Source organism: Corvus moneduloides, chromosome 4 (assembly GCF_009650955.1).
Source record: "Corvus moneduloides isolate bCorMon1 chromosome 4, bCorMon1.pri, whole genome shotgun sequence".
Classification (NCBI taxonomy): Eukaryota; Metazoa; Chordata; class Aves; order Passeriformes; family Corvidae; genus Corvus; species Corvus moneduloides.
This window is the reverse complement of record NC_045479.1, coordinates 8,550,832-8,564,112: the sequence shown is the minus strand read 5'-3', so window position 1 is coordinate 8,564,112 and position 13,281 is coordinate 8,550,832.

Genomic DNA, 13,281 nt, shown 5'->3' with positions numbered 1-13,281 from the left:
AATGGAATCAAATGTTCATTGCGTCAATGGCAGCCAACATGCACACATTGCTGCCAGAGTAGGAACCTAAACTGAAATTCCTTCTACGTAAATCAACAACATTTCCTTCCCTCAATTTGTTCCTTAGTGGAACAGCTAACATAGCAAACCTGCTGTCTAACCACAATAAAAATTCCAGTGAATCCCTGCATTACTGTTCCAGTAGGTATGCAGAAGAACTGTATCAGCCAAGCTTTAAATTAAATGTGAAATGCTAGACATTATAGAAAAAAAAAAACAGTTTCGTTTGTACAAAGCATCCAGCATTCAAAGAATATGAAACACAATGTGTCTACTCTCATCTAAAATACAGAAAAAAATATGTTTACTAAATTCACTGTCTGAATTCTCCATGTCCCCACATGGTTTCACCACTGCTGCATTCCCTTTAGAGCCAAGAGATGAAAGCAGGAATAGCTGAGTATTCAGATGGCTGCAACAGTGAAGTCTGGAATTCCAGTCACTCGGTTAGATCTGAGCAAAGCCCCATGATCTTATGCAATATTTGTTTCTTGGATTGCATCACACATTTACTTCATGTAAGATTCAGATTATTTTAAGTACAGAATTAATCTTTTCAGACGCAAGTCTGAGCCAGCAGTACAAACAAGCAGGGTGTTTGGCTGCTGCTGCACTGGGTGGTTTAAGGAATATACCTCTTCCATGGAAAGCAGGGAATTTGTACTGGTGACACCAATAAGAAATATGATCTCTCTGTTGAAAGGTGTAAGACATAGCTGAAGCCACAAATCATTAGCTGTTTTGAAGGCAAAACTCAGAAACAGCTTTATTTTCTCTCGGCTTGCCATCAAACATCCATCCTCAGCAGGGACAAAACACACAGTTCTTCCAACAGGTACTTCTAAAAGACCTTTTTCCACATGATCTGCTGTAGTGATTTAGGGCTGTCCCTAGATCCTGTAACATTTTCTCCTTCATCTTTAGAGCACTGATTTTTATTGCTTTGAAATTCTCTCCAGACTGAACACCCCACAACAGCACTAACGATGACACGACCTCTGTCTCTGCAAAACAGGATTTAATCACCTCAGCAGAGACAAGAGCAGGACAATGTAAACCCTCCTAGAGGAGGGCTGTACTGCCTCTGGGAAGATGGATGGCTGGGCCCATATGAGAGGTACCTTATGACATGCCAGGTGTACCTTCTTCTTCAAGGACTATGTACACTCCTTTGAAGGAAGGCTCATTCCAATTCAACTGCATCAACCCTGAAGAGGCTGCAATGACCTCCATTCCTAGTATCACTTTAATTCTTTGGGTTAAAATAGGGAATTTGAGGAAGAGAGGAGAGAGTTTAACAGCAGGGTTGTAATAGAATTGTTCTATTGTTGCTATTGATTGCTGTATTTTCTAATATAAAGAACTGTGAAATCAGACAGATGACGTGTGGCAGCATATAAAACAAAAATAAATTCAGTTAAATGTTCGGAGCATTCTTTATTTTCAAGAAAGCAGATTTGGCTCTCTTTTTTTCTTTTTTTTTTTTTTACTTAATATTACTCAAGAATAATCTTAAAAAATGTGAGGTGGTAAGAATTTAAGAAATTCCAATAAAATTTGTCCCCTGAACAATACAGTGTATGGAACCTGGCTGTAAGCACATGAACTGGAATGGAACTCGGCACAAACCTATTTTAGTTTGGAGTCTTTTATCTTTGAACGATACACACAGAAATTTAGTTTAGTGATGTGTAGGCTATGGATGTATGAAAGCACACCACAGCTCTACTGGCACTTGAGCTGCAGACACTCCATTTCTGCCTGTGTTTGCAGGTGCACTTCTCTGACCAATGCATGGTAAGGCTGCAGCATGAATGAAGCACTTCAGAGACACTGAAGAATCTCCTGGGGACACAGAACATCTATGAGAAAGATTTCTTTGGTATCTAAAAACAGCTGAGCTCACCCAGATATCACAAAGATAAGGCAAGTTCTTTCCTTTATTCAGACACTTCATTTTGCAAACTTCTTTTAAAAACTTGCTGAGTGTGGACAGTCTCCGACAATTTCATATCATCAGGGATGGACCAAGCTTCTCCTTCCCCCATGTGATATTCCACAAGTCCTTCCAATAATCCCTGTGCTTCCCACTACCACCCATTATGTTTGTCTGCAGTTCTGATGCCGCAGGGCTGCACAGAGCCTGGGACAGCCTATAGAGAAGGCCTTGTGTGAAACTGCAGTATCTAACTGGGCACCTCTCTGTCAAACCTGGCAATAGTTTAGAGGTTATTAGCTGGGTCATGAAAGACAGACATGGGACAACTGAGTAATTGTCATCTCCTTAGGAAATCCAGTTAAAGAAAAAGTTTGGGATACTAATAAAGTTTCTCTCTGCAAAAACTAAGTCTGAAGTCTAATACAATAGCACAGCAATGTGTAGTCCGAAAGTGTGAGAGAGAACTACCACCTGTGGCAGTTTCTGTAGTGCATGGAAGGTGAAACGTGTTAAAACTCTGGTTTTATGCATTTATAAAAGCAGTCAGGAATCATTGGCCAAAAAGGTTCTAAACATAAAAGACAAGTCTTAGACAATGGAATGGCTAAAATGAACATTACAGGTGAAAACTTTGCTAGACCAACCCTAATGTGGAAAAGTATACATTTTAGGCAAAATCATAAATACTAACCTGCATGAAGGAAATTCAGAACCACTAATTAAAAAAAAAAAAAAAAAAAAAAATCGGAGTTACTAGTGCTATTTTCTTTGTTTCCTGCTGTGCTCCTTGGTTGACTTGCAATCCCAGATAAGGTCTGATCCAGTAAATGTTTTCAGATGTAAGGCTTGTATGTAATACTCCACCTAGAAGTAAATCTTATTCCCACTAGTTACTTTTTGTATAACCCGTCAGAGTTCAGCCTTAAGGTGGGGGGGGGGGGGGGGGGGGGGCAGAGGGGGGAAGTAAAAAAATAGTCCATATCTATTGGAAAGTTAACAACTTCCTTATTCCCTGTCAAAGGGAAGGGAACACAAACCTAGGCCATCAATCAAGATATGCAGATCATCCATTTCATCCATTTTAGTAAGAAAATTCCCACTGATTTCCATGGAACATGGGACCTCACCCAATCATTGTCACTCTCTACCCCATGCTCTCCTTCCCACGTGGTTCCGAGTCATGTTGGCAATCTCCTGACCCTTCCCACTGCTCTGAGAAATAGCACGGCTTCCCCAGTGTATCCCCCCCTACCACTCAAGACACTTTAACAGGACAGAAGCAAGCTGTTTCCCAAGCGCCCATGCCACAGGCAAAGGAGAGCACGTCGACTCTCTGTAGCACTCTGGCACTGCCCAACATGTGGGGCTGGCCTTCGGCTGCGTAGGACACAGCAGATCACTGTCCACACCTTCTAGCAGCCTTTGGGGCATCGACTCAGTGACTCCTGGCTTTCCTATCATTTCTGAATCTTCCTTGAAACTCCGGCCACAAACCCAGAAAGACATGGCAATGCTAAAAGCTACTTTCAGGAAACTCCTGCAATCAGGTCTATGATGCTGACAGCTCTCCTGTGTCCCACTGCATGCTGAGATAAGAAATCAAAGGAACCCCCTTTCAACATTGGCAAGAAGCATAATGGGATCTCTAAGACTTAACTTGCTGCAAAACCAGTAATAACTTCTACTTATATGCAGAAATCCACTGTCTCTCAGATAAATTACCTTTCCCGAACACAAATAAGTATACACACTGGAAGCTGCCTATAAAAGTATGTTCAGAGATCTTGGGAGAATCTTCGTGTTCTTTCCTGTTCCTTTCAACAGCCTGACCTTTTTTGAGCTATATCATTTTGCTTCTTTCGAAGAAAAGAAATCAAGTTTTTTCTCCTACAAATAAATTTAAAGTTGCTTTATTAATGTAAACTTAAGAAATAAGAAAACAAAAAAGTCAAAGTAATAGAACATTCCAGACAGTTTATTAAATAAAATACAACAGCACCTCTTGGGTGCTGGAAGCATTCATGCTTCAGCCTGATGCCTTTACAGCGGCCCCGCCATGTGTTAATGATTACATATATTCATTCACTACCAAAAATAGTTTCCTCTAGAATTATGCACAAAGAACATTTGTCCACAGTGAATTTCAAGCTTGGCTAGTCTGCCTGGGTTACAGTTACTCCTAATTTTACAGTGGCAAAAATCCAGAAGTCTACTTTGTGCTAGCAGTTTATCTTTTATGTCAGAATACATTCTCCAGTCATTCAAAAGTTGGGAAAGTAGCAGCACCTAAAAACTGAGATCTTTACTGACGGAGTTATCACGATGCACCGATTACCATAACAAAAACCCAATTAGCTTATCTGGAAAAGCATTCCTCTCTCCACCCCCCTGCTTCTCCTCTAATTCTGGTCTCCTGGGGAAACCACAAGTAGGATCTTCTTGATCACTTTCACATATCTTAAGGAATCAGTACATGCTATCAAGACCAAAACATTGCAAGCTTAGTTTACAAGTTACAAAACCAGTAGAAAAGGAAACATCCAACAAAAAATTATACATAATTTTAATATGTCCGCTGTCTTACAAAATATGAGTGCTGGAGTGGCACGGGAAAGCTGCTGCACATTTTTTCAAGTACAGACATATATTACTTGAAGGTGTAAAACATTTTACATATATTTTAAAAGTTAGCTACATAGAAACCTCTCAAAGATTTCTCCTGTGCTGCTTTGAAGCCATCAGTTCTTCCCCTCCCCCCTCCTTTTTTTTGGATTCAGAGAAAAATTGCTCCATTCCTCCTTGGAATCCAAAGGAGAACAGGAAGTAACGTCTGAGCTCCATAGAGATTCATTTTTATTTGCTTACAGGACGTGGCGGATTCAAAAACTGGCTTCATTTTTCAGTATCCTTAAAGGACCTGACTTTTTTTTTTTTTCTTTCTGGCAGGGAGCATGGTTGGAACTTCAAGTTCAGCCAAAATAGACAATAAAACAGTAAGAAGGCATAATGCCAAAAATGCAAAGGCAGCAGCGTCCAGAGCATAATTCCACCCTTTTTTCTCTCCCCCCCACCAATGATTTACAGAGGAAAACGTAAAAAACAGAAAACCTTCTTTGTCCTAGAATGAACTCATATTTTAACAGCCTACAAACATCTCAGACCCACTGGAGGCAAGCTAAAGAATGATATTGCTCATTTAAGATGACAGATTTTTTTTTTCAAATCCATATGTTTTATTGTTATGTTCTTTTGAATATCCTACTTTGTTCTCCTTCTTGGGAGAAAACATTTGTATGAAGTAACAACATGTGGAATCTCTCACACAACACAATATGAAATTTGGTTCAAGAGTAGCCTCTTTCTTTTCCTCCTAACTCATGATACACATTTTTAGACATTATTCTCACTAAAAGTATGCCTGTGTTAGCCTCTAAGCCAAAACAGTACCAATTAATTAAAAAAACTCATTTGCTGCAGCAAAACTGATTGTTTTTTTTTCTTTTCGGGAGGGTCTAAGCTGCAAATAATGCTATGAAAATGATGTGCAATGACCAACAACTAAGTAAAGCTTCTTTGTGAGGATATGTGCAAATGTTTCCTCACGTTTTCAACAGGAAGCCAGGCAGGATGAGTCTGGGGGAAGGTCTGGAAGCTGTATAGCAAAATTGGAGGGAAAGACAAAAATAGATTTTAAAGAGGATATTGTCTTCCTTACTGCATTAATCATTGTTTGGAATTAGAAGCTAACTATTCAGTGTTTCCTTTCCATCGTATAAAATTGAACCTATATAATTTGCAGAAAATATCCAGAAGCCACACAATGCCTTCTATTTATTAACAAGAGTCAAAGAACTACCTCTGTGGAAGCTCATGTCCAACTTGGAAACCAAAAATGGCAGGGTAGAAGCTAGTTCCTGTAAGTAAGAAGTGCAAAGTGCACCTGAAAAATATTAATTTTTCCATCTAAAGAGAGGAAAGAAAAAATAACTATGACACATGCATTAAAAACAATTAAATTGTTAGTTGAAGACAAAAGGGTAGACTTTCTGGCAGGGTACAAAGTATTTTTGCAAAGCATTTGTGAGGCCAAACACTAGAAATGTGTGTAACTGTAAGGAAAAAGACAGAAAAGACCGTCAAATCACCAAGAATTCTAACAGATGGTTTTCTGAGGAACTGTGGTATGAGATCACTTTGAAACAGGTGAGGCAAAATGGCACACCAGACTGAGCTAGGGAAAATACAGCTCTTCCAGCACAATTAGTAGGAGAATCAGCAACGGGGGGTAAAAGGGAAAAAAACCCTAACTTCTGAGTTAAGTTTCATGACTGTGACATTTCAGGTTGCCCTAATCAGAGGAGAAAATGCAGCAGGTACACTAAGTTTAAATACAAAACAGATGGCATCTGCACAAACTTGTGCTGATCCTGGAAACAGAAAAAGGCAAAACAAAACCCCACAAAAACTTCACACCCCATGCAGACAATCAGGAAAATAGACCCAGAAAGGATGAAATGATTGGGTGCTACAGATTCTTTACCAAATCCCTGCAATTTAAAAATGATGAATGATAGCTTTCCTATTTGAATGCTCCAATAAGCAAGTATTTGCATGAGAGATGCATCACTGTCACGTCAAAAACCACATGACATTACTAGAGCAAAGACCACACAGCATTTTGGACTAATGTGGTGTTCTAAAAGGAAAAAAAAAGTAAGGAAAAAAACCCAACGGAAGATAACAATACAGCTGCTAAAAATCTATCCACTAGGATGCCTATGCTTCTAGAGGGAAAATTAGGTTTTTTATTATAGATGGCCTGGACACAAAACTCAGCTTCATCTGAATCATCATGTCTCTTACGAAAATTCAATTTCCAGTCTATTTTGTATCCATCCTACACAGGAAGTGCAGCTTGCTGGCTGGCTGAAGGGACCTGTAGGGGTATTTATATCCTGTAGGAAAATGCACTAAGCAGCACAATTCCCAACTACTCCAGCATCTCTGCCTGCCCTCCAGCCTGGCTGGGTGCTGTGACACCTGGACACCACTCAGGCTCAGCGCTGCACTAACCAACATGCACTGATTTGAGGCAATTCCCAACTGTTTCGCATCCATTTGTCTCCAACCACAAGGCTGACCCCATGTACAAAATAGAGCACATAAGAGCAGTTTAAATTTTTAAGCACTTTCTGTGTGAAACTTTTTAAAAATTGTCAACTTACATCCCAAACTTCACTCAAAACAGAACTCCACTTCATCCCATGGTCATGACCTAATTAGGTCAGTCTGCAGTTCTAGCCTGAAATCATACACCAGAAATAACAACCATTTGTACAACAGAATTAGCCTAACTCCTAAGGACACTACAAACCTAGCTCAGCAGATGCACTGAGGCATTTTAGAGAGGAAGAATATTGTTGCAATATGCCCCAATAAGATCAATAACTTTTGGGTCTGTATATGCAGAGGGTGATTACATCCAAAGCACCTGGAGATGGGTGCTCAAAGTCAGGGCTGTTTGTAGTTTGGGTTTGGTGTTGACTGCAGGTGAGGTGGGGGGCAGTGTTTGGTTTAGGTTTTATTTTCAGGGTCTTTTTCTTTGTTTCACTGACTTTTTATGTATGTACAAACTCCAGTGGGAAAGACAGCACATTGGAACTGGTACACTGCTTCTGCAGTGATGTCAGGTGAAAGGGCTCATTTAAATTCCAGGAGCAGCAAAGTAGAAAGGGAGCTGATTTTAGAGCTGAATGATTTTCACTCTAACAGGACTCACTCAGCATTTAGCAGAGATCCTGTGTGTGTTTATTTACTAGTACCAGGTTCTCTGTTAACGATCCAAGAAGAGAAAAAGCCCATCCCCACATGCTCTTTATTAGCCTCAGGAACACACTGTTCGAACGACAGCGGAATGGTTAAGTAGCCTAGTGGGCCTACAACCAAGAAAGAGAGCTAAGACCAGAGGAATGGGAACCAAGCCAATGTCTAGACAGCAGGCAAAAAAAACATGCCGGCTAAATTTAATCAGCTGCCTCCTTTACTTTGTAAAGTGAATGGGTAGATTATAGACAGGGTGACACATAATTTGTGATTGAAATTGCTTGTTTAATCATAATTTAAAAAGATATGAACTTATCCCAGTTCCATATCCATCATTCTTATACGTACACATAAACCAAGAGCCATCTTCACAATAAACAGCAGCTGGTGAAAGCCTCCAGCTTCAGCAGTGGCTCTGCCCTCTCTGTATCTTTATAGATTCTTTTGCTGATCCCCTCACTCACCTTTACAAGAGAAAAAGAAGCCCTTTTTCAAGCTACCATAAGTTTTCTGCTCTTCACAGAGGGTCTTTCAAGATTCAGACTGACAGCTTCTTTCTTGAGAAGAGGCAAAGTTGGCAAAGGACAAATAACATGATTTATAACATCTACTGATTAGGATCCATTGCCCAGACTGTGGTACAGAACAGCTGGCAGGACAGCGAACAATAGTTCTTATTAGAGGTCTGCTATTTAAACCCAGTAACTCTATCCAAAATTTGATCCAAAGCCCTTAGAGGAAACATGGTGAAATTCTAAAACATTAGGGGAGGTGGGGGACAGGCATGGGGAGAAATCTTCCTTTGGTGGCATAGATGTCTGTAAGTCTTAACACCGAATTTAAACTTGCTCTAAAATTTAAGGTGGAATTTGTGATTACAGACCTCATGCAGTACATCACCAGTGGGATGAAAAACAGAAAAAAAGGAACATTAGAAACATTTACAGCTAAAGCAGAAAACTATCAATCCCAAAATGGTGTTAAAGTAATTTTTTAAGTTGTACCTCTCACCACCATTTCTATCTTAAATGACTGAGAATTGAGAAAAAGCAAAATGAGTTGATAAGATTATCTCTAGTCACTTTTAATCTGTAACACAGCCAGTCAAAATCCCAGTGGAAGTTTGAATGAACATCTGAATATTAACCAATACTGTTGTTTAAAGTTTCAGCTCCTCACCTACTTTGATTCTTCTGCTTATGGCAGCAAAAATAACTCCCAAGCAGTTGTATACAGAATTGACAACATTTTGCTTAAATCTACTTTTAAAAGTATTCAAATGAAGTATTTAATGCTGATATAGTCAACGTTGTAAAAGTAATAGCTCCCTTTGATTTGCTGTTTGTTTGGGTTTTTTAAGAAAGGGTGGAATTACTTTATATCACTTTCTCAGGTTGAAGTAAAATAGTGTATTATGGTCCTTTTTAAAAACAGAGAATGGTTTCAATGAACATCCAAAGTGAGGATACTGCAAAAAGTTAAAAGTTTTACAGTTCTTTTAATCTAAAACAAAATCACTAAAATATATTAGAATAATTTAAAAATATATTTAGTTTCAAAAGAGTACAGTGCTTTCTGAGACATTCCAGTGAGTTAGAAAAATTCATTTAAACAGTAATAGCTAAAATGCAGAATATACACAGAAAACATATTCAAAGTTCATAATCACAAGCATTGATGCTAAAAATCCTATCTCCTGCACTTAGACTCAGAGAAATATACGCACCGGAAAATTCACACTGCAATTCAAATAACCACTATTTCACATGATATCAGAAGTGACAGACCAAGGTTTTTATAGGCTTTTGATCACGTCTGTAAAAAAACTAAACAAACTCAAAAATATTGCATCTGTTTTACAGATAATCATGATCAAAGAGATTATATTTAAGTGAACGGCTATGATCACAGCAGGTTCCCATAATCACCTCGCAGTATAAAATACTGAAAAATAAACACTTTCCTGCTCACCAAAGGAAAGCATGGATATAATTTATTAAACTAACATATTACCTCTTAAAAATGTCTGCTAACACATAACTACAATATGCTGATAACAACAAACACATATATATCTTTTTTCTAGATACACAGAAACACCACACTTAAATTTTTTAAATAGGTGCAACTATTTAAAGGGAAAAAAACCTGAGAAGAATCAGCAAGTGAACCTATATGGAATCAATAGACTATGACTGGGTTCACCTACAAAATATGACACTGCAGATGATTTTCAGTCATTTTGCAAGCTTTCTATTATCTTCCCCATCAGGGTCGCTTGGGGTTCCATGCACCTGCATAAAAGTACACCAGCACTAGAGGCAAGACAGGCTTAGTGAAAAAAAGAAAAAAAGAAAAAAAAAAAAAAAATTCCCATATTTGCACTAGGCAAGATCCTGTTCCTCAGTGCCCTGCCAAGCTGCTGTGATTGTGTCACCTCTCAGAAACAGACAATGGTGGGTAAACCAAACCATTACAGGGCATAGATAGTTGGGGCTTTATTTCAGTCCATATTCAAAGCATATAGGATCTAAAATACAGCCCTCAAAGAGGACAGATTTCAGCCTTTCTTTACTGCCTTAGATATACAGAGGAACAGGCAGAAGGCACATGCTGTGAGTCCTGAAACTGTGAAACAAGATGAAGATGGAAGACAAAATTCTTATGCTCATGAGAGAGCAAACACCTATGCTAACAACTTTCTGATACCCATAAATACATGCAATGGAACAGACGTTAAAAAATATAAGGAAGAGGATATCAAGCAATACAAGTGACCCGGTATAGCAAACTGGTATGTATTTGATTACAGGGTTAAAAGTTAAATGAACAGACCCATCCTGGCAAAAGGCCAGCTCCTAACAGAACAAAAACCTCCTACGATTTGAGTTCTGGTTTTGATTTCAAACCCATGAACTTTAAGTGGATTTGAAATCATGCAAAACATGCTCACCCATTGCTATTCATAACAGGAAAGACAGACAAACAAGCTCTTGTTGGGGCAGAGATCGCCCCGTGGCTCCCCAACCTGAAGCTGGCAGAGCAGAGCCCATGCATCCCGCTTGGAGACGGCACAAAGGAGTGATCCGCAGCTGGTAGTGCCCCTCCTGGGACTGTTGAGCAGCCCAAAAGCTCTCTTTTGTCTGGGCTTTGCTGCTGTTGTTGTTGCTAAGTTTACAAGTAAAGGTTTCTATTCAAGGAAGCAAAGAAGGGGGGACTGGGGAAGCTCCTGTAGCATTTCAATGGCCTGCCTGTAGCTGTACCCACACACACCAGTGATGTCACAGTTCCCACAGGCTGAAAAAACAGGAGAAAAACTTCCAGAAATCAGTAACAACTCTTAAACGCAACCAGGTCTAACTGGGAAAGGGGAACAGCATTCGAGGCACACTGACACTTCTTTTTCACACCCGCAGAGAAGCTGGTGTGTCTGCAGTCTCACTTGCTTTTTCCAGTCTCAGGCATACAGCACAAACTTCTTTTAGTTTATTTTAAATTATATGTAAAATTTCATTTATGTTTGAAAGCCTAGAAGCTTCAAAACTGAACGGTAAGCACCCCACTAGAAATGACTCTGACACTTGTGCAACCACTGCACTGTTTTTCCCTGAGATAACTCACCCTTCACCTGAAAAGGCATACCCTAATTCTGTCCTAAGAGAATGTGTTACCACCACGCTTGACTTGGAATTAACCATGAAAAGCAAATAGGAGGAAGATACTGCTGCAGCTGGAACATGCTACAGCCTGATGTTTCGTGTCATCCGCAGCTGGTCTCTGGAATACTTGGGAAGCTTAGGTTGGTTATCAGGGAAAGGTTCTTCCCCCCCAGAGGGTGGTGGGGCACTGAACAGGCTCCCCAGGGAATGGTCGTGGCCCCAAGAGTTCCCAGGAGCATTTGGAATGCTCTCAGGCACAGGGTGGGATTGAGGGTCATGAGCTGGACTGGATGATCCTGGTGGGTCCCTCGGGATTCTATGAACACTGCACCCGTTTCTGGAATAGCTGGTATTCCAAACGAGTAAATCAACAGTGCAGACTGGTTACTGCCATCAGCAGAGAATACCAGAACTGTTAATGACAAAGAGGAGCAAGAAACTAATTCTTCAGCTTTTTCTCCTTTCCAGCAAGTTCAGTCAGAGCAAATTCTTTGGCAAAAAAAAGTAACAAAAAGATCCAAGAAATCAAACATAAATCTGGTGATCTGCCGAGAGGGGAAGAGCAGAGGGAAGAGAACTGGCAGGCTTTATTATTAACCACACTTTGTGTTATCCAACAGATCCAAGAGTAACATACAGCAATTGGAGTTTGTACAAGAAATCTACTATACTGCCTGCTCTCAAGTTAAGTATATTGCTGATTTCAGAAAGATCAGAATACCTAACTCTGGATGCCTCAGAATAAACAAGAATAAATTTATATTCTACTATGCTTGAGACAGACCTAGTCAAAATTTTTCCATGAAAGCTCTTCCTCAGCAATGAACCAGGTTTTCAATAAAGCTATTTTTTTTTTCTTTTTGTGAAAAGTATCTGCTTTTGGATGCTTTCCTGAGATGCAATCCAGCTCGGAAACTGGGACCCTAGAGCAAGTAAGCTTATTTTTATAATCAAAACCTTAAGATTTCAGTTTTTCATTTTAAAGCTGTAATTCTTTTTGATGGGAACCCTTTTCTGGTGAGACCTCTTTTTTTTTGGGCATTTCCAGACAGGGAATCCCTTTAGATTCCACAATACTGGTACATTTTAGATTTTAGAGGTGTCAACCATTCTTTTCTGCAGTTTTAGTTTTCTTTTAAGTAGAACTTGAAGGAAAATACTGATCACATGAGATCACAGTCTATTCTGACCTTGATCAGAGCTAGGGATCCTTAGGACTTGTGGACCTGCAGCACTAGTCCCTGACCTTCCTCTTCAAATAGATTTTATTAAAAATAAAGAATAAATGTTAATATGGTTTAATTGCTCCACTTTTAAAGTCAAGAAGATCTTAAATTAAGGCCTTCTAGCCTGCAAAGCTTCTTTGTGTAATTTTTAAAGGCCTACTTTTCACTATTTCATCAGGGAACAAGTGCTCCTAGACAGAAATCACAGTACCAATCTATAATCAGAGCTACGTGTTTATGGAAAAAGTGATAAATCCCTGAAAAAAAACTGTCTGATAAGTGAAGTCCTCCACAAACACTGTTGTAGCAAAATTAGTAAAATTACTTAGAACCAAGCAAATTGTTTTAGACTTGACAAAAAAATCAGTGCCTAGGAAATCTACATCCAAAAATTTTCTTTCTTTTAAACCTTTTACATTTACAGCAAGATTCAATGCTAAGTATGAAGCAGGCCATGTTAAATTCAACAACAAACTTTTTGAAGTAATGGTTACCTATTTTTCTACATTTTTAATGAAATAAGCTGTCCTTAAATGCTAGAGAGTCTGGATTTAATTCCTTTCAAAGATATTTA